This window comes from Stegodyphus dumicola, chromosome 4 (genome assembly GCF_044657685.1).
Source record: "Stegodyphus dumicola isolate Sdum_Otavi_A_Nest chromosome 4, ASM4465768v1".
In the NCBI taxonomy this organism is placed as follows: Eukaryota; Metazoa; Arthropoda; class Arachnida; order Araneae; family Eresidae; genus Stegodyphus; species Stegodyphus dumicola.
In genome coordinates this window covers 240,055,909-240,082,892 of record NC_140771.1, presented here as the reverse complement: position 1 = coordinate 240,082,892, position 26,984 = coordinate 240,055,909, and the positions used below count along the sequence as shown (strand labels likewise).

The 26,984-nt window shown below is 33.2% G+C and overlaps 1 long non-coding RNA gene across 1 annotated transcript in view; it reads right to left on the bottom strand.

Moving 5' to 3' along the window:
* The window catches only part of LOC146997843 (uncharacterized), a 98,822-nt gene that overhangs the window by 23,162 nt on the left and 48,676 nt on the right, over positions 1-26,984 (bottom strand). The window lies entirely within an intron of this gene.

Here is a 26,984-nt window from a genome sequence, read left to right as displayed (position 1 = left end):
TCGCGAGTTGTAGCGTGGAGAATCTCGAGAGTACGCGGAGTTCCGAGAACGACCGAGCAGAGTCGGGAACTGTACTGGGGTGCTGTGCAGTGAAGCTGTCTTCACCGTTATAGCCTAATCGTGTGAAGGCTGTGTCGCTGATTGTTGCAGCGTGTTTATAATACTTCTTGGAAAAGTGTAAAACGTGATTTTGGAACTGTCTTGAAAAATACTAAATAATAAAGTGTGTTTTGATATTTCATCAAGTGCTCTTCTCGTTATTCACTCCAAATCCACACGAACCCGTACGTAAGGTAACCGGAAGAAAAATAACGTAACAATATTAATCTCTTTCTACTATCCTTTAAATTTATCTTATAATTTATAGCAGTACGTTGGATTTAACTAAGTAGAATTCTAAAACTTATCATTGAGTGTTACGTTATGTTGTGCTACCACGGCGTTTATCATCTGCACAACCTCGCAAACATTTGCGATTGCATGAGACATTTAATTTATCTTCAACGTAGCCTGCTAATTTGTTCACTTCGAACTTGTTGCCATTTCGCGTGACACATGGCATTTAAATTTTTCACTCAAATTATTAAGAGTATTTCATTAACTAATTGAGCGATTTTATTGCATCAAATCTACTTTATAATATCTTTATTTTTTCTCTTTGTAATTTACCTAGTTGATATGATTTTTACTAAATTAAAGAGAGACAATTTACAATGCTCCCATTTAATTATTTTTACGAACATTTGCGGCATTCTCGTAAGGATATTTCTAAAGCCTCATTTTATATATTTTGGTAAGTTAACTTGTTTTTCTGCTGCATTCAGCGAAACTGAATCCAAATTGTAAGGAATATGCAGCCGCATTATTTTGTTTATGAATTAATTAACAAATGTTCTGTAACGATAAAGAATTAAAATTAAAATTGGAAAACATATTAAAGGAATTACGATTATCAACAAGGCTTCGAATGCTGAATAATTAAGATGGTCCATTAGTCCCAATGGTTCCATAAAAGGTGTTCATGTTATCGCTTCATAACTGCTGCATAATAATATATGATATCAAATATTTATAAATAGCAAAACATTAAAACATTATTAGTCATAAGAACTAGATTACGCAAATTGAGTTTTTTCTTTCATTTAAAAAAAATTTTCAAGCAGAGTTTTGTTTTGGCTTCACAAGTTAACTTAAAATTTCATAAATACATTTCTTTAAAGCAAGATGTTTTCTTACATCAATTTGAAATTGTAATGCAATTATATGTACAAACCATCCAGATACAAAAGATAAAAATACAAACCGAACTTAAAAATATGTTTAATTTCTGTTTCCAAAATTTTACAAGGGGGGCGGGGGAAAATAACTATTAACTCTGTTTTTAAATAACTAAGAATCTGTATGTACGTACGCCCGTATGTTCGCCGAATTTTGGAAAAACAACGGTATCTAGAACCTCCAAATTCTAAAGTCGTCCAACCAAGCATGTACACTTCGAAGCTCGAATTTAGAATTTATTTTTTATTTGTTTTATACTTTGTGCGAACTTAATTTTGTTTTACAAAGTTAGGGATTTAAAAGCCAGCAGTGGTCAGCATTTTTCGAAATAAACATTTTTATCTCCAGCACACCATATTGTTCCTATACGGCTAAATATAAAATATTTATCGTTAAATTTTATCGATAAACTCATTTCTTTAAAAGCACTGTTGCCTTTGCCAACCATGAGTTCGAATCCCGTCGAGGGTTCTTCTCCATCTTCAACATGAAAACTGCAAAAAAAAAAAAGGGGGGCAGTTCTATATCTCCCGTTCAACTGAGCCGATTTAAAAATCTCAAATTGTGTTTTCCATATCTCGAAAATGCGACTTAGGGTATATATTATATTTATATATAGCATTGTTCTAACATAAGTATTTTGACACAAAATCGGATTTTTTCTGAAATAACATACGATTGTTTTTCCTTATTTCGATTCTACCACTCAAATTATGCCTAGATATTAAATTTTGCAATTTTTGGTAAGAAACTTATGGAGAAATTTAAAAATTTATCTAGGCTAATTTCTTTCAGTTTGCGCTAAGAATTCTTTTGGCGATTCTCTTTTCTCAAGACTTGGCGAAACTCTTAATTTATAGCAACCTATTTTCTTTTGCTTTTTTCTGCACGATCAGAGTAAAAAGTCATCATTCATACTTTGAAATAATTTTACAAAGTGCTTACACCACATTTTCGTTTTTACCGGTTATAATAAATGCGCCAAATTTCAAAACGCGCCAAAATGTAAATTCAAGTATATCTTAGGAAATTTTGAATAAAAAACTCTAACTTTTTGCAGGTATGCTTCGAAATACATCTACTTTAAGATGATGTTAAAAATTTTTATAGATTATAATAAAAATATTTAATAATACAAATTTAAAAATAAATCATAAAAAATGTGCGAATATTTGGATTAAGCCTAAATTTCGAATTCTGGAAGAAGAAATCAAGTAAGTTAAATAAAAAAAAAAAGAGATATTGAAAAATATATATCAAATCCAATTAACATTGAGGAGCTAAAATTTTGAGAGCTCATTTTTTAAAAACTACTCGTGCGAATTGTACAAAACTTTGTAGTTTGACATAATTTGAGTCGTAGAATCGAGATATGGAAAAAGATTGTCATGTCATTTCAGAAAAAATCTGATTTTGTGTCAAAATACCTATAATAGAACAATGCTATATATAAATCTAATACATATCCTAAGTCGCGCTTTCGAGGTAAGAAAAACGCATTGAATTTCGTCAATCTGTCCAGTAGAACGGTAGATATAGAAATGACCTTTTTTTTTTTTTTCGCAGTGTACACATTGCACGATACGTATTGAATAAGAAATTCAATTCGAAATTTTGTTAAAAAATGTGCTGTGCTTACACTAGATCCGTATTTTCTTTCTCTTCTGCCTTCTTAAAAGCTGAACATAAATTTGTTTAAATTTAAATAGCGAGCGAAGGTATAATTTAAAAAAACTACCGTGGCAACTGCCCATTAACCTGTCATTCTGCTAAGAAAAGCCACCCACCTTAGACGACTTCTAGATTGGTGAATTGATTTGCATCTGTTGACGCTTAGGACTAGAAATCTATTTATAGTAAATTAAATACACAATTTTGATTTAAATATATTTATCTTATATATATATATGTAATTTATTAAATAATGAAATTTCTGCAATCCAAATCGAAAACTATTCATCAGCATATGTTATTTAATTGAATTACTGCAGCCCCCATCTTGAAAATTCAATCAACCAATAACAAGATTTATTCGAAAGTATTTTTGAAATTTTTACGTAGGTTTCACTTTTACGTGATGTCTAATTTACTCTGTATATAACGGTTTTATAAATTGAATTCCATTTTGATAAAATATTTCATCAGCTTATGCTACAGAACTTTGGAATTCATTTTCATTATTAATAAGAGAAAAAACTTGAAAACTGAAAGGTTGCATTCATATTTAAATGAATCATTTGTCGGATCTTATTACTTTTTCTCCCTCCAAAAAAAGTTAAAATCACAGCTATTTCTGAAAACGCTAATTTTTGCTCTCATTTTTCCGAGTGGCAACAGTTTCGCACGCTGGAGATAAAAATCTGCTTTATTTCGAGAAGTGTTGCCACTGCTTGCTTTCAAATCGTAGAGTTTATTAATAAAACATTTTAAGTTAAACTATTAAATAAAAATTGCATTGTCAAATATTAAATACATTATTTCCGATTCCAAAAATTCGTGGGTAGACATTTCTACAGTTTCCATCTTCGTACGAGTTTAATCAGCCGAGATATTAATTAAAAATTATGAAAACACTCATTTTCGCACTAATTTTTTTCTGAGTGGCAACAGTCTCACGCGTTGGAGATAAAAATGCCTTATTTCGAAGTGTTGCTACTGCTCGCTTTTAAATCGTAGAATCTGCTCATAAAAAATTTGCAAGTTTTATAAAATCTATACATATAAAGAAGAATGCCTGCTTGTTTGTTCGCTTTAGTGATTTCTAATCAATTATGATGAATTTTTTGCCACATTTAATCGACTAAAACTGAATATATGTGAAATATTGGATGGAACTTGAACTTTTACGACGAAAATCATTCAAAACTGCGTGTCATTGTTGCTGATGTAATGAGAGAGAATTAGGTTATTTTTCTATGGAAATATTATATGTGGGTTCCATATCGCATCAGACTGAAAAATGTATGACATGAATCGTGTTTTTTGCATCGTTACTAGAGAAGGATGACAGCGGTATCCTTCTCTCTGTCTAACTTTCAATCTAACTTAACTGGCATCGGGTACTTCTGATAAGTATATACTATTTTTCCACACGTAATTTCCCTCCTCTTTTCCTACTTTCACCGCTTGGAAAACGGAAGTTAAAAATAGGGCTGTATACATATAAATTTTTATTTTCAAGACAGACGGAGGATACACATAGCTTTTTGAAAGCATACATGAAGACACACTGATATTATTATGTTACGCATTTCAAAGGACTTTTTATCTTAAATAATATTCCTTTGACTTATACGAAATAAATTCCTATTAGTACAAACATTTTACATTGTTACCGTAAATCAGAAGTTTCTAAATCATATAATGAAAAAACTGGGGGGGGGTGAGGCGAGTCAATACGATATTATTCTATCGAAAAGTGCATGTCAAAATTATGTTTAGGGAATTATGTGAGAAATATTATGTAATACGATTTGTCAAATACTAAATATAAAATTGAATTGAAAGTTATAATATTTCAGATATATAAATTTATAACAGAGAAAATGCAATTTGAAAGTACTGAAAGAGGATAAATCCGAAAAATGTGCATCTCACAAAAAAAAAAAAAAAAAAAAAAAATATTGAGAGGTGTAATATTCTAAAGCTTCGAGTTTCACATTGATGAAACTCACTTCTAAAGTCTATTACATACTTGCAACATCCATAGATCTCTAAACAGAATAAGTGCGATCATAAGCTGAGAGAAAAAATTCTTCCTTTTCTGCAATGTATTTCAGTTTCATTTAACAATGTAAAGGATTATTTCAGATTATTCTACTATTATAAAAATCTGATGTGTACACCACATGACTTCCTTGAATTGGAATATTAAATTATACGCATTTTTTCTTTCATTTCATTTAAACTTATTGGATTGAATTAAATCTACTTCGCCGACAGCGCATAAACCACAATAGAATAAATGCATTCTTTAAAATTCACTCTAGTATTTGTTTACCATAGCGACACTCTGGTGCTAGATTCACTTAACAGTATTAATAATTATATAACAGTTAACTTATATAATAATTATATAAAGGAAACTAAGTTTTATATAATCCAATAATTATATAACAGTTAACGTATATATCTCGTTCATATTATAATTCATAATGCACAAAATTTATATCATTTAAAGAACAGAATTATCTAATCGTTCCCACATGTTCTATTCAAATACTATAATAAAGCTAGAATGATGTATAAAAGAAATTAAGCAAACAAAACAAAAAAGAAACAGATTTTCACAGACGATTGAGTATTTCTCATTGAATTAATTCAGTTCTCACTTCTCGAGAAGGCAAAAATACATAAAAACTCAAAATATCTATATTAAAAATTACGAAGTAAATCTTAAACACTTATTTCCTCGAAAAAATTCCAGAAAGAATTAAGCATGATTTAATTGGCAATAATAAATGAATGCGTTATCTTTGTTGTTGCGAAGCTAAGTTTCTCTAGATTGGCAACAAATACACTAGTCTCCTGTTTCAAATGTAAACATCAATGGCCGCCATTAAAAACAGGCTTAGCGGCAATTAAACAACTTTAAAATTGCTGATAATTCTAAAAATATTGCACACAGCTTTACTAAAGGCATAAAATCTTTAAGTGGAAGATAAAAACAACATAATTCAATCATTTTTATAGCAAAAAATGTACAATTTACAAACAGATAAGAGTAAAGAAACTGAGATCACTGAGCCGGGTAACAGAGTGGATATATATATAAATATATTTATATACGTTTGGTGCGGCCGATTGCAACCAAAATACGAGGTGCACATCTACATGTTATAGCAGTCCTCTATACAAAATTTCAACGTTCTGAGGCTACTCGTTTTTGAGTTTTGCGAGATACGTGCGTACAGACGCCACGAAAAATTCTCTTCAGAATTAATTTTAAAGCAGTTTAATAATTTTTTTTGAAGTAAAAGAGTATTTTATTCTGTCCTCACGTACAGATATCACGCAAAAACATCGTTAAATTGTATTCGATAGCGGTGAAAATGGATATTTTCCTTTAAATATGCTGCCTGAAACTTTTCGCGATTACAATACTTCCTTTTTACTTTGTAGAAGGAAGTAAAAAAGAGCACCACAGATATATTTTTATTATACAGCCGTGTTTTTTTTAAGTTATGACTTCAAGTTTAGAAGACTTTGCAGATTTATTTTATAATTTTCTGTAAAAAAATTTACAAGCATAATTTATTTGAAAACAAAGCCAAACTTCAAAAATGACTGTCGTAATTTTTTTTTTTTTGAAAATCAATTATAATATATTCTCCTCCCAACCGAACCAAAATCATTGGTGACAAAGAGGATACACATTCGTTGTGATACAGAACTTTGTTAAAATTCAAAACATTTAATTACATTTACATTCTTTGTTTTTAAAATAATTCATTACTTCCGAAAGTTTCCTTAAATCATTCTTTAGTTGAGATTTTTCCTAAGATACATTTGGTACAATTTGCGTTCTGCAAAGGATAATAAGCTCAAAACTAAAATATAAAGCATGTTTATAGTCACGCACTTCCGGAAGTTGTTGCCATATCATGTGGAGTATGATCAGATTGCAACAGTATATTTTTAGCAAAGTTAGGATTAAAAAAATGAAATATAAGATCTTATTCAAAACAACATTATTTTAATGATTATGAAGTTAGAATAAATAATTAGTGACAATTCAACTGGCTTGTGTTACTTTAATCTGATTCGAACCTTTAGTGTTGTGATTTACATTCTGAACAACATGTTATTATAATTAGATTTATTAATATTTATACCAGTTCCTCATATATCTTAGGTCATCCAAAAGTTCGGTATAATTTTGATAACAAATAGAAATGAAACAGCACATTAATATAAGAATATTTAGAAGCTTCATTGTTTTCTATGACTCTTTGCCATCTGAAAATTTCTTTTTTAAATATGTCATTAGGTTTCTTCGTAAAGAAATTATCGAAGTGATGTTTGACACTCCTAAGGAAGTGAACTCCATGCTGTTCACACAATTTTTGAAAGAAGAAAAGATGACGAGGGGGCAGGATCTGATGAATATGGTGGCTGGCACAAAACGTCCCATTCATATCCAAATAGTTTCCCAAAGTGACTAATTTAAAATTTTGGTACTGGCCTTACTGGCTGAAGCGTTGCATAGTTATCTGAATCATGAAGTTCATGTAAGAAATAAGAATCATACCACAGCTATTAATTTTGAAATGAATTAGCCTAAAGCAGTGTATTATCAACAGTTACTGTTTTTCAGGATGGAAAGACAAACTACAAAATTAAAAGAAACTGTTAAAAGACTGTAGTAATATGAAAATCCGTTCGTCCGTGCGCCCATCCATCTATCCTTACATGCATGTCCATTAGTCGTACTATGCATGACATAAACCTGACTTACAAGTTCGATCGCTGGGTGCCGCATGAGCTCATTCAAGCAGATAAGGACAAAAGTGTTCGGGCCCTCACTAACCTGCTCGAATATCAACGCAAGGACAAAATATTGGGCCTTATCGTCACTTGTGATGAAAGGTGGATTTACTTCAAAAACGCAGGATGAAAAGGGGGTTGGACTACGCCCGGTGAGCCCGTCGGCAGCTTCGCAAAGCGCAACTTGCCTAACAAAAAGATCATGCTTTGTATCTAATTAGACTATCGTGGTATCATCCGCAAGGAGTATCTAAAAAAAGATAAAACCCTCGACAGTATGGTGCACAATGAGATGCTAATCCGTGTTGACGCTGCTACCAAGGAAAAACGTCAAACTGAGTTAAGGAGGTAATGTTCCAACAAGATTACGCAAGACCACAATTGTCTACATTCGCCAGCTGGACTCTGTTCAGACTCGAATCGGATCTTTTGCCACATCCAACATATAGCTTCGACATCGCTACTTGGGACTTCTTTCTACCTTTTCTTACACGTACAACTATATCTTGTTGGTGCGATCTTCCATTCTGCCCAGGATGTCCGAAATGAGGTTGATCTGTTTTTGGACTCTCAGCCACCAAGTTTCTGGGCCGAAGGCTTTGAAAAGCTACCAAAACATTGGCAGAAAGCCATAGATTTGGATGGTGATTACTCCCCGCACTAAAGGTTATGCTTTCATGTTTTTTTTTCTAACTTTATTAAGAACGTTTTTTGGCAGAAAACTTTCGTTACAACCAGATATTTTATTTCGGAGATAGATGTTAACACATTTCTTTTAAATAGGCGAATTTCCATCGTTTATTCCTTCAAATAATTTTAACATAGTACGTAAACCTCATTTTCGTTATTATCGCTTATATTAAATACGCCAAATTTTTAAAACGCCCCAAACTGTAATTTTTCGTATGCCTTAGGAATTTTCGAATAATAAACTCTAATTTTTTTTGCAGATAATCTTAGAAATACATCTACTTTAAGATGACGATAAAAATTTTATATGTTATAATTTAAAATGTTTTTCGAAAAATTCATAAAAAATATTTAAAAATACAAATTTTAAAAATAAATAATAAAAAATGTGGGAATTATATTTGTATTCAGCCTAAATTTCGAATTCTGGAAGAAAGAATCAAGTAAGTTTAATAAAAAAAGAGATATTAATAAATATATATCCAATTCAATTAACATTGAGGAGCTAAAACTTTGAGAGCTAGTTTTTTAAAACGTACTTATGTGATTTTTACAAAACTTGGCAGTTTGGCATAATTTGAATCCTAGAATCAAAATACCGAAGAAAATTGGCATGTCGATTTTGTGTCATAAAAATACCTACGTTATGACAGTGCTATATATAAACCGTAATACATATCCTAAGTCATGTTTTCGAGACATGAAAAACGCAAGTTGAATTTCGTCAATCGACCCAGTAGAACGGGAGATATAAAACTGTCCCTTCTTTTTTAGTCCAAAGGGATTTGTCCCTGAAAGACTATTGTTTTTGTTTTGCGATTTTGCGTCGGACTCATAAACGTCGGTTCACTTTTCAAACTGTTGCCACAAAATGTTAGAGTCCTGCATTATATTTGAAGAAATTAAATAATGAAAAATCTGCATAAATGTATGTATATTTCTCGTATTGTGATAAAACAACGGTACATAGAGTCATCGAATTTTGAATAACGTAATCCTCCAACGAATATGAGCATGTGGAAGACCCAATTTGAAATTTGAAATTTGTTTTATGATCGATTTCCTATTTTTTAAAACTTTGACGAATTTTTGATTAACAAACTCAAGGATTTCAAAGCGAGCAATGGCAACGTTGTGCAGAAAAAACATTTTTATCTCCAGCGCGTGAGTCTCTGTATCGGAAATTCTAAAGATATGCTCGTTTCAAAACTATTTTGCGATATTGCTGTTGCACTGGATCTTATGGTTTAAGTGCGAGGAACATGATATTTAATAAAGTAAGGTAACACACAAAATGTTAAAAAACGCCCCCTTGGACGTAATTTAAAATCTGAAACATTTAAGTTTTTTTTTTTTTTTTTTTTTTTTTTTTAAAGTCCAAAAGTATAGTATTTCCAAGTATAGTCCAAAAGTAAAGTTAGTATTTAAAGAGCTCTCAAAATTTTAGCTCTTCAATTGAATTTGGTATATATTTAGTATATCTCCTTTTTTTTTTTTTATTAAACTTTTTTCATTCTTCCTTTCACGTTTTCATAATTTTGGTTCATTCCAAATAAAATTCGCCCATCTTTTATAATTTATTTTTAAAATTTGTATTTTTAAATAATTTTTATAAATTTTTCGAAATCAATTTTGAATTAAAGCCTATAAAATTGTTACCATCATCTTAAAGCAGATGTATTTTTAAGCATATCTACAAAAAATTAGAGTTTTCTATTCAAAATTTTCTAAGACATACGTGAATTAACACACTGGCGCGTTTTGAAATTTGGCATATTTGTTATAAGCAATAATAACGCCAAATGTGGCTTGCGCACTTGTTAAAATTATTAAATTATTTGAAATTAGGAACGATGATTTTTTTCCCTCTCTTGTGCATTGAAACAATGAAAGGAAAATAGGAAAAATGCGCCAAGAATAACTTTACAAAATTTCTCCATAAGTTTCTGACCAAAGATTAGAAAATTTAATATCTAGGCATAATTTGAGTCGTAGAATCGAAACATGGAAACAAATTGGGAAAAATTGGTAAAACATCCCAGCGATAGCACACTCGATTTTTCGCGTTTTCCACTTCTTAAAACAAAAACTAATAATAATAATAATAATAATTTGAAAATTTCGTTTGCTGTGACATTTCCTTTCTAATATTACGAGACTTCAATATTTCTTACCTACAGGTCACATGTAATGTTTTTAGATTTCTTTATCTGTAAAATAAAATGACTGATGATAGTTTATGTTTGACAAATTATTAAATATGTTGCGATATAAATGTGAAGGAACTCAAAACACGTCCTCGTTTTAAACACGAAAGTAATATTAAATAACTGCACAATACAAGTATAAACAAGAAAATAACATATAACACTTATAAGTACGAGAACAGAACAAAAAACAGTGAAGAATAGACAGCATAGCAGCTACCTTGCGAAGGCGTTCGTCTGAGTCTGATTCTTCAACTGAATTAAAAATGTTCTTTGGCATAGTTCCAAAAGCGAAAGAGTCAGGTTTAGTTGTTCTCTTCCGGTGCACCGGAACAAAATATATGAAGAAGTTCTGTTTACTTAGATCTGAGAACTGTTTCATAAGACTGACTTAAAATTAATCATTAATTTTTTTCGCTTTTTTCTTAATTATTAACTCAGCAAGCTTTCTTCTTAAGTATAGCAATTATTTAATTGTGTAAGATTAATTGCCGCAATTAAAACTAAATGAAAAATTTATTTCTCCCCCCCCCCCCGCTTATCTTTCTACTCCTTCTAGTAAAAAGGAGAATTACATATATTTTCATTATCCCCTTCTGGTTATATTTCCAGTATTTTTCTAAATTTTCGGAGTTCATCCTCCTTTGAATCCTTTATAACTACGTGATAAAATATTTAACAATTATATATGAAGTAAAAGATTCGAAACATAGTTTTCTAATTCCTAATGGCCTTGGAAGAAAACTTTTTTTTTTTTTTTTTTTTTTTTTTTTTGTGCGCTTTACGTAATGACCGTGAGAACAGCTGCAGCATGAAAGTTCTCAGATTATTTCGCAAACTAACGAGTTTCCAAATGGTTTCACTTAGTTGCTAACTCTTCTAAGAAGACTTTAACAAGAATATTATTATTATTATTATTTTGATCAATAAATTTATTTACATCTTAAAATAAAGTGTTTCTGATACCTGTATGAAGTTGTAAAGTATTCAGGATATGAGACAAGCACACTTAAAATACAGTTATTAAACCAATTTGGTTTACAGAAATACGCCAATGTAAAATTTAAAAGTAGGCGAAGTAGCAATCATATTTTGGAATAGATTTTGATCAAATTTTAAACTTATTAGCCGAAAGGTGCAACTTGCCCAGGACGGCTATAAATTTCGTTTTGGCATTTTGCGTTGGTTCACTATAAATGACGTTTCCTTTTTCAAATTGTTGCCGACCAATATTAGAGCCCTGCATTATATCTAAACAAATTTATTATATTTAAATAATGAAGAATCTGCATGAATATATGCATGTTTCTCGCAGTGTGAAAAAGTGACGGTACCTGGAGACATTCAGTTTTGAATAACGTAGTCCTCCACTTGAATATGGGCATCTGGAATCCCAAATTTGGAATGTGTTTTATTATTTATTTCATATTTGCAAAACTTTAACGACTTCTTGATTAGCAAACTCAACGATTTTAAAGCGAGCAATGGCAACACAGTGCAAAAATAAATAAATAAATAAATAAATAAATAAAAGGAATATTTTTATCTTCCGTGCGGGAATTTGTGCATCGGAAATTCTAAAGAAAGGCTCTTTTTAAATTATTTTATGATATTGCTGTTCAATTGAATTTTATGGTTTAAGTGCGATGAATATGATATTGTTACGAAATGTACAGGCGCGGTAAAGGTAAAGTTAAAGGTAAAAGTATGGGGGATACCAGCGATGTACCATAGGTCAACTGGTAATGCCTTCCCATACTAACTCTTTGAGAGAAAAAAAAAGGGGGGGTAATTGCAAGTTTTATAACAATTTGCATAGACTGAAGCTTTTCAAAAGGTCTAAGGTTTGCCTATTATGGTACATCGTGCAATTCCACAGTACGCCCCGCATCCAGTATTTATTAAGAATAATGGTGTAGGGCATAAATAAGTAGATTACAAAATAGTAGGAATACAATTTGAGATTCACAAGATAAATTGAACACCTGATTTGGTGCAACGAAAATAGGAGATAAACATAATTAATAAACAAATAAACATAATGAGATAATTATAACTAGTACTGGCAACACAATGTTAAATGAATTGTTATAATAATGCTAAAGAGGTAGGTGTCCATGGGTTATTTCAGATATATTGGTTTATTGCAGTTTATAAAGCTCACGAGCGGATCCATTTTGTACATAATCACAGCATGTAAAAGTTCACTAAGTTTAAACTGTATGTGGACTTACACGGTAGATGGCTTCCCCGCAAAGCAGTTTTAGATTAATTGCCACATTTGGCGAAAATCGCCCATTTGGCGACTAAATTGGCGATATACCATGGACGGTTGGAGAACCTTCTGGAACGAATTCTTACCGGTTTAGCCCAGAATGTTCCCGAACACAAGCCGAAAGCTATATAAACCCTGCTGGTCCGCAGTCACTGTGTGTGCCTTGTCTAGTGAGCTGATAGTCATTGAGCGAGTATCTCGAAATCTAGCGCCGAGTTGGTCGTCGAGTGCATCGAAAGAGTCGTTTAGTGCATCGTCGAGTTTTGTCTTAGACTGTGCTGAGTCGAGAGCTATACTCTTGTGTATCGTCGAGTGCATCACGTGGAGAGTCTCGAGAGTACGTGAGGTTCCGAGAACGACCAAACAGAGTCGGAAGCTGTACTCTGGTGCTTTGCGGTGAAGCTGTCTCCACTGTGATTGCCTGATAGTGTGAAGGCTGTGTCGCTGAACGTGTTTATAACAGTTCGACGACTGAAAAAGTGATTTTGGAGCTGTCTTGAGAATGTTGGTAAATAAAGTGTGTTTCGATACTTCATCAAGTGTCGTCGTTATTCACTTCAAATCCACACGAACCCCGTACGAACGTGAAGGAAGAAAATAACGTAACAATATTTAATAAAGAAGGGTAACATACATAAACACTCTTTTCATAATAACGTGCAGTGCACGTACAGACGTCACGGAAAAAAAATCCATTACAAATGCGTTTTCAAAAAAGAGTTCTATTCTATGCGTACTTATAGAAAAAATACTCAAAACACGCAAATATAAAAACATCACACAAAAAATAGTCAAAACGGATTCGGGAACCGTCTAAACAGATATTTCCATTGAAATGCGTGACAGCTGAAAATTTTTACGACTACTTCCTTTACTTCGTACAAGGAAATAAAAGGTGAACATTGTTCTGATATTTTTTCCAAACTTGCCTGAAGCAGAATCATAAAGAAAATGCGCAACACTTTTGAATCAAGTGGCATTTGGGAATCTTACCATAACATTGTTTATTTCGCACATAATTTCTCTGAATATATTTATTTCTTATGAAACAGAAGAAGACTTTTATATGATGTATGGAGTGCTATTTTACATATATTAAAAATGTGACTGCTCTTCGGGAATGTGTGCCTGATTTCGATTCATAATCGCAATATTTCAATAATTTTTATTAAATATACAGAATAATATTCAATTATTTAACCGGACAATTTAATATGAGCCAGTTATTATCTATATAAAGATGTAATATTTTGTTTAAGTATACAATATAATAGAAGAACAGCAAGTAGGGCACAGCAGATAATGTAAACTATCTGTGCACATACAGGGGTTGGACAAAAATATGGAAACACCTTTAAAAAAACATGTTTTTTTGCTTATATGGTGTAGGAAACCCGTTGGCATCCAAAACAGCTTGCAGTCTTCTCGGAATGGATAAATACAGTTCCTGTATGTTTGCCAAGGGAATATTATACCATTCTTCCTGCAAAACGGTGGCAAGTTCAGATAACGATGTTGGCGGTGGATAACGAGAACGCACTTTCCGTTCCAATGTAGATCACAAAGGTTCGATAATATTCAGGTCTGGTGACTGTGGTGGCCAGGGGAGATGGGGCAACTCATCCTCGTGCTCAGAAAACCAGTCCTGGACAATGTGAGCTGTGTGAACAGGGGCTTTGTCGTCTTGGAAGACACCATCACCATCGGGAAACAAAGTTTGTACCATGGGATGAACTTGATCGGCCAAAATGTTCACATAAGTCTTCGCAGTCATGTGCCCTGACACCGTTATCATGGGGATAGCAGAGAACCACGATATGGCTGCCCAAACCATAACAGAACCCCCGCCATGTTTCATTCTTGGCAACAAGCAGTCTGTATATAGGCTTGAGATGGCGTTCTTCAGACGTAAACTCGGCCAGAAGTGGGAAACAATGTGAAAGAAGACTCGTCAGACCATATTACTCGCTTCCCCTGCTCTATAGTCCAGGCTTTATGACTTAAACACCACCTTTTCCTGTTACGGGCATTAGCATCACTGATAAGTGGCTTCTCAATTGCAGCACGGCCAGCATCTCCCTGTTTATGAAGCTCCCTTCTAATTGTTTTGGTACTCACAGGGTTCGGTAACACAACATTCATTTCAGCAGTAACTTCTGCAGCTGTGGTCTTCTTATTTTTTGTCACAATTGCCCTTAATGATCGTCTGTCACGATCACTCAGGTCACACTTTCGTCCGCGCTGTGATTTAGCAGATGATGTTTTCCGCTTTTCAAATATGCGGAATAAATCTTCGATACAGTACCTCTTTAAACACTAAACACCTCGGCTACCGTGCTTACGGAAGCACCTACCATACGTGCTCCAACAATTTGCCCACGTTCGAAGTCTGTTAACTCTGACATAATGCAATGACAACCTCACATAACAGTACTCCGACAACAACTGAACTGTTTAGCACATTTACGAAGTTGTATAGGTGGCGTCAGTAGTCAAAAACGCCAGCGCCACCTACATATTTCATTAAAATCAATCTTTCGTTTCAAACATGCATTTCACAAGGTATTTCCATATTTTTGTCCATCCACTGTAGCTCAGCAATAAACAAATTTGCTAGAAACAATGGAAAGGGTTGGAAAAAAAGAGGAGAGATATCAGTCCCGTATACAAACTTTCGAAGTTAAAGGCTAATCGTTTTGAGTTATGACGCATACACATACGTATGTACAGATGAAAAAAAAAAAAAAAAAAAAACTATTTTAATTAATTTCATAATCAATTTTGGAGTAGAGCCCTTTATTCTGTTCGTATGCATCAAAGACGTCATCCAAAAAATATTCAATATCGATTCGGAAAAGGTCAAAATTTATATTTCCGTTGGAATCTAAAAATTGAAATTTTTCGCGATTACAATATTTCTTCTTCACACAAAGAAGTAAATTATAAATTAAAGAATGCGCAACATTCTTTAATTTATAATTTTATTACTATTGGTATGCCGAAAGAACTTTCACACAAATAATTAATAAATTTTCAAACTATGTAACTATGTTATTAATATCCGCATGGAGGTTTAGTTCTTTCCAAATAAGTTCTTTCTAAATAAGCATAGAAAGTTCTCTATAATTGGTCTTTTGAAAGTATTCATAGAATTTTATTTTATTTTTATAGCAGAGCTGCATTTAAAAGTCTTTACACGATCCTATTTTCGTTTTTGCTTTCCAACAGTAAAATTTATGCCCGGAAATTTAACATATTCGAAGTCGACAGACAATTCGCTTTCTGTAAGAATAGTTTAATGTAAGAGTACTTTGGCGAGAAATTTAAATTTGCATTTTGATCGATGCTCATGGCTCAGAAAGTGTTCTACATGTATATCTTAAGATACGTAAAATACATTTTTACGTTATTTTTCTGTTTTTAGAGGGAGATATCGTTAAGACTAAAATAGGAAAAGGTAGTTTAGTTAGACTTTGTCGGATGTTTAGGTAAAATGAGTAAGTTTAATTTATTTTTTTATTAGCTAACATAAAGTTTGTAGTCCAGAAAACGAAAGAAATAAAATACGTTGTTTTGCTCCGACTGTAAAAACATGGTGGCATTATTATAAAATAAAAAGAAATCTGATGTGTGTACCACATGGCTTCCTTGTACGGAATATTAAATTATATGCATTTTCCTGCATTCATTTAAATTTGTTTCATCGAATTTCATTTCATTGCAGATGTATTTCTCATTCAAGTAATTCAGATCTCACTCACCGGCAAAGCAAAAATACACAAAAACTCAAAATATCTTCATTAAAAATTGAAGAATGTAGAAAAACATAAAACACAAAATACAGTTAAAACAATTAAAAACAATTTTTTTTTCCCAATTAAAATGACAGTTTCTACGAAGCTAAGCTTTTCTAGCAAAGGCTTAGTTTCTGTAGACTGGGAAAAAAATCCACGATTCTGATAAGTTTCAAACGTAAAGAACATTTCATTATTCTATCGTCAGGTGGCTCTGTTGACACTGCAAAAAGAAACGGTGCCTTAAACACAAATGAACAAAAAAATATATTTTAACCGTGTCGGCCGCCATTTTGAGCACAAACAAGCATGCGCCATTCGGATCCGCTGATTGACGAAATAGGCCGGACAGAAGGGAGTAGAGACTCTTTCCGCTGTTATATGTCTCCTGCTTATCTTCACTGTGTTTAGAGAGCACAGATTTAAGGAGGCAAAAATTACTTTTAAGTAATCTAAGATAATATGCTGATCGTCATTTGTAATTAAAGGTTTAATGACATTATGTTTAATTTTGGGCATTTTATATAATTATTTATATAGTGGTAAAAACGTGTGTTTTAAAAGCTTAATTTTGCTACATATGCGTAATTTTATGATTAAGTGTAATAAATAACTATTATAGTACAGTATGCCTTCGTGATGTAAAAAAAGCTGATGTGTACACCACATGACTTCCTTGTACGGAATATTAAATTATATGCATTTTTTCTTGCATTTCCTTTAAACTTATTGGATTGAATTAAATCTGCTTCCCCGACAGCGCATAAACCACAAAAGAATAAATGCATTCTTTAAAATTCACTCTATTTGTTTACCGTAGCGACACTCTGGCGCTAGGTTCACTTAACAGTATTATATTTCGTTCATATTATAACTCAGAATGCACAAAATTTATATCATTTCAAGAATTATGCAATCGTTGCCACATGTTCTATTCAAATACTATAATAACGCTAGAACGCTGTATAAAAGAAATTAAGCAAACAAAACAAAAAAGAAACAGTTTTTCTCAGACGATTGAGTATTTCTCATTCAATTAATTCAGTTCTCACTTCGCGACAAGGCAAAAATACATAAAAACGCAAAATATCTGTATTAAAAATTACGAAGTAAATCATAAACACTTATTTCCTCGAAAAAATTCCAGAAAGGATTAAGCATGATTTAATTCCAATAATAAATGAAGGCCTTATCTTTGTTGTTGCGAAGCTAAGTTTCTCTAGATTGGCAACAAATCCAGTATCCTGCCGTTTCAAATGTTAACAAGCAATGGCCGCCATCAAAAGAATTATTAGGCTCAGCTGCACTTAAACAACTTTAAAATTGTTGATAAATCTAAAAATATTGCATACAGATTTACTAAAGGCATAAAAACCTTAAGGCCCCGTTCAGACGAGGGCGTAAAGGACATAAGTGGTTAAAGCCGAGCTCCGTTGCCAAGGCAACCAGTGACTGCTACGTCACAGAATCTGGTTTAGGGCTCGTGGCTCAAGGTTTCAACTTTACGCCGAGTTTGGGATAAGCGTCGACCAATCAGAGCGAAGCTAAAACGAAGCGGCTTTCTTAAGACGATTTCGCAGTCACATCGAAGGCGACGTTTTTTTTAATATGGAACACATCGTATCCGAATGAGTTGTAATCTTATCCGAACAAAATAATGAGTTGTAATCGTATCCGAACAAAATAATGAGTTGTAATCATATCCGAACGAAAAAAGAGTTGATCTCGCAAGAAATCTACGATGATGACATGTATTTTTTAATGAGTTTTTAATGCATTTTTTAATGAGTTTTTCAATTTATATTGAAAAATATGGATGAAACTCGTAAAGCGAAAGTTAAGCTCAGGATTATGCACGCTGTGTATGATCCTGCAGATGATTGATCCCTTCCAATATTTTTGATTTTATTATGAAAATTCTTTAAAAAAAGCATGCTTGCAAAAATTTTATTTTTTCTGTGTAAATTATTATTATTACTTTCTTTCTGTCTATAATTTTTTTAAAATTATTACTGTAAATTTTTCCTGTTTAATTATTTTTGTATTTAAGAATAAATTTATTAAAAAAGCTGGAAATATTGTATAGGTATTTGCTTCAAATGCTGATTTTCTTTCCAAACAAACTTCATGAATTAATTTTACTAAAACAGCAAATCAATATCAAGAATCTGCTGTTTTTTTAACAGTAAAAATATTACTTAAAAAAATTATTTTCACTTATTTAAGAATAGTCACAATAGTCAATTCAATAGTGTAAGCTTTGTATAAGTAATAAAAGATTAATCTTTTGAGAAAAATGCTCTTATGAATTCCAAGAAAGGAAAGATGTAGTGAAATATCCTTAAAACAGCAGTCAACAGTCTAGACAGTTTTGTCTCCTGTTAAAGTGCAGTTTTGTCTGTTCTGTTTTTTAATTACGTTCTCCATGAAAGGAATTTACTTTTAATGAAACTAAATAGCACACATAATTCATAACATGGACTATAATTTAATGAACAGTATTTGTTATTATTAACCACTCTTTATTATTATCATTTGAACGGAGTTTTGATCATTAAATTCATGCTATTTCTCTGGTAGAAATTCCTGGATAAGGCATGAATGTTTATAATTTTGATGTATTTGAAGACTTGGGTACCTAAAATTTGTCAATGTGAAACTACTTTTGAGATTTGGTCGTAAATAGAAATGACAGCATATCTTGAAATTAAATTTCAGGGACAAATTCCCTTTGGACTAATAATAAAGGAAGATTTACAGCTTAAAAAAGCTAAGAAAGATAATAATTACCAGCCTTTGCCGAGGCATGTGAATCGACAATGAACAATTTTCAGAACTCTGTGTGAATGCTATTTAACAAGAAATACATTATGACTTTTCTAAACATGGATTTACCTAAGCAACTGCAACAAATAATAATCTTTCTATTATAGGAAACGAAAAGAAGAAAAAACACAAACCTGGCTTAGTCACTTCAAAGAAAGTTTCAGTAAGGGACTATAACTGTCGCAGGATTCTCTTACATATAAAAATAAAAATAATAAAAAAAAGGGGGGAGGATAAACTAAAATCGATGTATTATCAGGAGAAAGTTTTACGTCCGATATTTACGGAAGAATCTCCATTTTTTTTTATTCCAATCACTTTCAAAAAGGGAAATTTCGTCAAGACAAAGCAACAAGTCATACTTCGAAAAGTACCACTGCATTCCTTGAAAAAATGAAGACTGATACAGGTACTGCATAAATACTCTTTAAATACACGAACTGTAACACACACACACACACACACACACACACAAAAAAAAAAAAAAAAAAAAAAAAAAAAAAAAAACGAGACTAAGTGTGTAGCTTGAAAACACAGTGGAGATGGCAACAACTGTTTTGGTGACATCATGCCACACACCTCCTCTATCCATGTGGCCAGTTCCGACTTAACCGACCACCCCAGTAGGGAGTATTGCAACATTGAGTGAACACGTGTAACTGAAATCTGCCGGACGGAACAGCAAATCAAAGTCAAATTTCTTGTGAAACTTAAGAAATCAACCACGGAAGAAACACTGTCTCATGCATGTGTGTTTGAATGACATAAGGGATTTTCAAGGGGAACGGACAGTATGGAAGATGATGAAGGTGCTGGGCGCCCAGCACTTTCATCATGACTGAATGTGTTCCGAGTGGTCAGACATTAAAGTACTAAAAAACTTCTTGAAAAATTAGAAAAAAAAAAGGCCGCAGCTGAGGGATGATGGATGGTTGTTGCACCAGGACAATGCAGCCGCTCACACGACCCTGTCAAGCAGTTTCTGACCAGCAAAAATCATTTCTGTGATGGGGCATTCTCCTTATTCACCTGATTTGACTCCATGCAACTTTTTTTCATTTCCTAAAGTTAAATCTTAATTAAAGGGAACCCATTTTACCTCAGCTGAAAAGGTTCAAGCGGAGATTCTCTTGATCCAAAAACCTTGTTCCAGAACTGTTGCCAGCAATGGCAGCATCAAATGCAGAATTGTGTGAATGCTGAATGGAACAACTTTGAAGGTGATAATGTCACGGAGAACTGATTCTGTAAGTAAAATGATTTATTGGTTCAGTCTCGTTTTTTTGTGTGTCATATCTTGTATTCCTGTGAAGTCCCTTGACGTTTCAGGACTATAGTGCCTTTGGTCTCCTGACATAGAGCTCTTTCTAAACACAATCGCACCACGATTTGTAGACTCTGGAAAGTAGTGAAAGGGGAATGGAAATTGATACCCCTGGAAATTTTATAAAAGGCCCTTGGAATACCCTTGGAAAATTTATAAAAGACCCTTCTATCATGGAAATCACGATTAAGAATTATAGTCGAGGAAAAAAAGGTATCAGATCAAACATTTAGAAAAACATTCTATACATTTTAAACATTAATTAAAAGACTCCGAAATCGTTCTAAAAATGTGTAAACTCTCTCTGTAAACCTTTTTGACATTTAAAACACTTATATACCATTTAAACAATTTTTATAGCTGGAAGTATATGTCCGTGGCAAAAGGTTGTGAAAATATAAGATGGGCAAGAACCATTTTCACCCATTCTTTTGAAAAATTAGAAGCAGGAAGATATAGTTAATTGGAATACAAATATTATTTTTCTAAGTGCGTTTTCTGGTAACTACTTATGTTAACTATCGAGCTGCAAGGCGATAACAAAAGAGCATTTGTTAATTTTTAGCGTGAGGATTTTTTTCTTTCATCTTTTAACAACCTGTCAATGGTTTCTGCTTGGCGTGTAGAAAATGCCAGAACCCACAATCATATTTCGTCGGCACCGCAACAGACATTTCGAATTTTATAGCAATCTTTCCCTTTCCACTTTTTGTTTTGTCTATATATTTAGTTTATAGATTTTGACGTGCGACAGGCGACTTAGTTCTGGTTGACGTTCAATTTCTTTTACATTGAGCGAATAAAGTATTGTCTCACATTTTAGAATTTGGAATTTAGAGTTCTTTTTTGAATGTGGGATAGTTTATTGTTTTCCACTTCTTTTGACATGAAATTTTAGTCTAAGCCCTGGTAATGTACTGAGTTCAAGTTTTGTGCATACGATGTTTGTTGATGACAATGGAGTGTGACGAAATGATTTTGTCAAAATACGATTTAGAATTTTTTAAATTTAATGTTTAAACTATTTTTTTTTCACATACCTTCGTTTAACGAATGTAAGGATTATATTAATTTTATTAACAGTTAAATTTTAAGTTAAAGTTCCTTTCCTGTCAAATTCTTAATTTCAACTTCCTACTTCCGGCCAGAACGTAGTTTTGGAATCTTGCTGAATATTTAATGAGGAGGAGCGATATTTATACCACGAAGTTACTTACTGAGTTAGAGAGAATCAGAGTTTCTGATTTACGCGCGTCTGCCTTTTTTGGCCACTCTCTCTCTCAAATCTGTTATTACGCTCGGCCGTACTCAGGCCCTTGCTAAGCTTCGTAGTCAAATAAAATAAGGGGCCAACTCGATTTGAATCTTGATAGCTTCGGTAGTTTAATTCTTAGTCTCTTAAGTTCGAGCCCAAGTGAGGGCTTTGTTTGTACACTCCCAGGCGGAGTTTTGTTAAATCTTATTGGAATAACAAAGGGTTAGTTACCCTTCTATCTTGTTGTTTCTTGTCACCCGAACTTGAGCGATTATTCGCTTATCAGTTCTTAAGATTATTCACTTCCAACATTAACTTTGAATTACAAAGTGAGGAACTCTACACGAATAAAATATAAATAACAGAATTTTGCTGTTTGCACCATCAAATGGTACGGCAAAAATCTTTAAAAGAAAATAGTAACATTAACCCCTGAAATTTTAATGAATTTTCAAACTGGCTCAGTTTTTTGGAATAATCTGGAACAGATGCAATTATTTTCTAATAAAGATTTTCAATATCATTTTAATTTCAAATAACGTTTAAATAAGAATAAACACATTTTACATAATAGTTAGCTTTAATTAAAATTAAGAAAAATTCCTCCTATCACAGGTTCATGTACTGTAAGATTTTCCTTCCTGTACACCTCATGCCTTCGTAGTGTAACCGGAAGGCACGTCCGGCTAACCGTCAAGAACTTAAGAGTTCGAATTCCGGGGAGAGCAATGTGAATTTTTTTACGCTTCTGCCCAAAATAAAATGCCTAATGATCTCCTAAAACTGTGCCCGAACTGAAAGGTGGTGGACGATAATTCTTCACCCAGTTCTGGCGATTGTATCCAGTCCTATAAGTAAGGGAGAATGTAAGGTTTTTCTCCCTTCTCACTGTGTGCGTTGGGGGGGGGTGTAACTGGAAAGCACGTAAGGCTAGCAACGGAAAGTTAGCAACAAAGGGGAAAAAAAAAAAAAAAAAAAAAAAAAAAAAGCAAGTGACTCTGAAATGTAATAATTTAATTCAGGAATTAAAATTTTATAATTAACAGCGTAAATTGAATATTTGAATTAATTCGATGATTTAAATTCCTCTTACGCTTTTATGAAATGTAATTTTTATATTACGTAAAAAATACTGTACGAAAATTTGCGCAAAATGCTATATAAATTGAGAAACTAAAAAAAAAAAAAAATTTAAGCAACAGAAACAAATGGAAAAGTATTTCCAGTTAAAAATCATTCAACACTTATGAATAAATGATGTTTATTTTTGTTTTTTTATATCCCATACAATACAAAAATATTTAAAAATACAAATTTTAATAATAAATCATAAAAAAATATGCAATTTATATTTGGATTAAACCTAAATTTCGAATTCTGGAAGAAGGGATCAGGTAAGTTTAATAAAAAAAAAAAAGATATTGATAACTATATATCAAATTCAATTGATATGAGGAGCTAAACTTTTGAGAGCTAATTTTGTAAAAAGTACTCGTGCGACTTTTACAAAACGTCATAGTTTGGTATAATTTGAGTCGTAGAATCGAAATATGGGGAAAAATTGGTATTCCATTTCAGGTACAGTCCGATTTTCTATCAAAATACCTGTATTAAAACAATGATATATATAAATCTAATACATATCCTAAGTTGCGCTTTAGAAACAAGAAAAACACAAGTTGAATTTCGTCAACAGGCCCAGTAGAATGGGAGATACAGCTGAACTGTCCCATTTTTTTTTTCGCAGTGTACATAGTTCCATTCAAAAAAAGGAACTGGAGCAACACAGCTACTGAGGTAGCAAATCAGTTACTTACTGCTACTGGCAAGAGTATCAACCAAAAAATTGTAGCCAGGTGTTTGAATCAAAGAGGACTATACGCCCGCTGTCCTGCTGTGTGCATTCCATTGTCTAGACGTCAACGTTCGATCCATTTGCAATGGTGTCAGCATCGCAATCGGAAGAAAGACGACTGGCTTTGTGGTCTATTCTCAGATGAATGTAGGCTCAGTCTGTCCTCTGATTGTGAACGACAACTGATGTAGTGTGAGAGTGGTACTGCATATTGTTCGGCAAACATACGAGAAAGCGACCAATATCCTACATGTAGCTTCATGGTATGGGCTAGGATCATGATTCATGGCGGTATGTCACTACAAATGCTTCCATCCGGGGCTATGACTGGCCAGCGATACATTAATGATGTTCTCCTGCCCCATGTTCGCATATCTCATGGTGCTGTCGGTGATAAATTTGTTTTGACGGACAACGTTATCGAAGAGTCACTGTCCAGAACTGTCTAGAGAGCGAGGATATTCAACGCCTTGTATGGCCAATACGTTCTCTAGATCTGAATCCTACTGAAAATGTTTGGGATGCGTTGGAGAGGAGTCTTGCTGGTCGACAGTGCTCTCCATTAAACAAGGATATCTTCATCTGCGCACCGACAGATGAATGGTATAAATTACCCCAAAAGCTGCTGCATAATGTTGCACAAAGCATGATACGACGTGTGGAATCTTGCATCGCCCTACATGGTGGCCACATCCCGTACTGACATCCTATGTCAGAAGGCCTGTGGACGGTAATCGCATTTTTTTCCCTTTTACGCATTCAGAATTTTGTCCCTTGAACACTTTTCAATGACTTTTGGATTTCAGAGCACATAATTTATCTTTATTGTATGTCCTAGTATTCCGGCAATATTTATTTCACTTGGCATCCAACCACACTTTATTTTTTTATTCTCTATATAGCCGTTTGTGATCTGCCTTTAGTGATTATCCACCAGTGTACTAAAACTTGTAATCTTTAGCTTCTGTGAGCAATTTATTTAACCTACAGAAACATACACATCATTACAACATATACATCTCTACTATTAAATAATAAAGAATCTGTATGTATGTATATATGAATGTATGTATGTATATATGAATGTATGTATGTATATATGAATGTATGTATGTATATATGAATGTATGTATGCTTCACTCGAACGTGGACACGTCGAAGGCCGAATTTTTAATTCCAAGTTGGTTTTTTTGATTTCTTTCATATTTTTCACGAATTTAATAAATTTTTGATTAGCAAACACAGCGATTAGAAGCAAACAATGGTAACACTGTTCGAAATAAAACATTTTTATTTTCGACGCGCCGGTGTGTTGCCATTCGGCAAAATATAATACATGCTTACCTTGCAAACTTATTCAATATACTTATCTCTCAAATTTAATCAATAAACTTGGCTATTTGGCTATTTTACAGTTGAACAATGCAATGCCGCTACCTGAAATAAAATACTTTTATCTTTCACGCTCTGGCGTGTTGCTATTCAGCAAAGGGTAGGAGTTATCTTTCAAAATTAATCATTAACAAATTAAGAGATAAGCACAGTAAGCACAACAATAAATAAAAATAAACACAAAGATAGTTCTCAAGAACACGTTTTGCAGTTTTTAATCATTTGATTAAAATAAAGATGACTTTAAATCATGAAATGTCTAATTGTTGTTGTTATTGACTAATGCTCACTTGTCTGACCAGCCCACGGAATTCCTCGTGGCAAGCACCGCAAGATATGCCCTTTGTTGGCAACAGCCATGAGTACCTTAGGCTGCGTTCAGACGACGGCGTAAGGCGTAGTCATAAGGGCATAAAACAAGGGAATTCCATTCACACGTGCGAGAACGGGGTGTAAGCCGTGGCCAATGAGAGAAGCTAAATTTGCGCATGTGTGGATGTGTCTACAAATTTCCCGCGCAGTTCTCCTGCTCGATTGATTTTCCGCGTTCGCTCTGCTTGTTTTGTGACAGCGAAATCTTTTGTAGAACGCCGCTTCGTTTTAGCTTCGCTCTGATTGGTCGAATCTTATCCCAAACTCGGCGTAAAGTTGAAAATTTGAACCCTATGCCACGAGCCCTAAACCAGATTTTGTGAGGTACACAGACTGGTTGCCTTGGCAACGGAGCTCGGCTTTAACCACTTATGCCCTTTACGCCCTCGTCTGAACGAAGCTTTACAGATGACAGTGATATTTAGCTCAGTTGCCTCCCCCAATTTTGATGGAAAGCATCCCTGGGGGGATGGGCCCGAGGGTCTCCCACCCTCTTTGCCTACCACAACCTCTCGAGAGGACTTTCAGCTCGCCGCATATTTAAAGTGCCCTCATGCCGCACGGACACTATACATTTGCAAATATCCATGCCTTCTCCTTCATTAAAACCCGTTCTTTTCACTATAAGCACTATACCGGTTGGGCGGCAAATTATCTAATTAGAAATATTGAGTAGTTTTGTGAAATCTCACTAGCTGGACAGATAAAAATCTTTATTTTTTTACCTTCAGCATATCAGGCGGATAGTATCATAAATACATAACGCAACTCATAGATAGATATAAAAATAGAACAACATATAAAACATCATATACAACACATAATCAAAACAGAAAACATACCCGAAACATAAGACAAACGTACATAGCAAGCAATAGTTATAATAAAAGACATACTCGAAATAGAATTTTCTTATCGTTTTTATATGGTCATTTGTAGGGTTTTGGGGGTACAAATAATCTTCTTCTATCTAGAAGTCTGAAAATTCTAAGAATATTAAATACTTTTTGGCAAGGAAAAATTGAGAAGATACTATTTTTTAGCTGAAGGTGCTATTTGAAGCACATGCATACTTCAAATGGGAACTACGTATACACAGGAAGATTTGAAACTATCTGTTCGCCAAAATTTGGATTCCCACCTCCCGTTTCTCCCCAAAACCGCTATAAACGTCATTCGAAAATACAAATAATAATAATAATAATAATAATAAAAGCACTCAGATTCGAA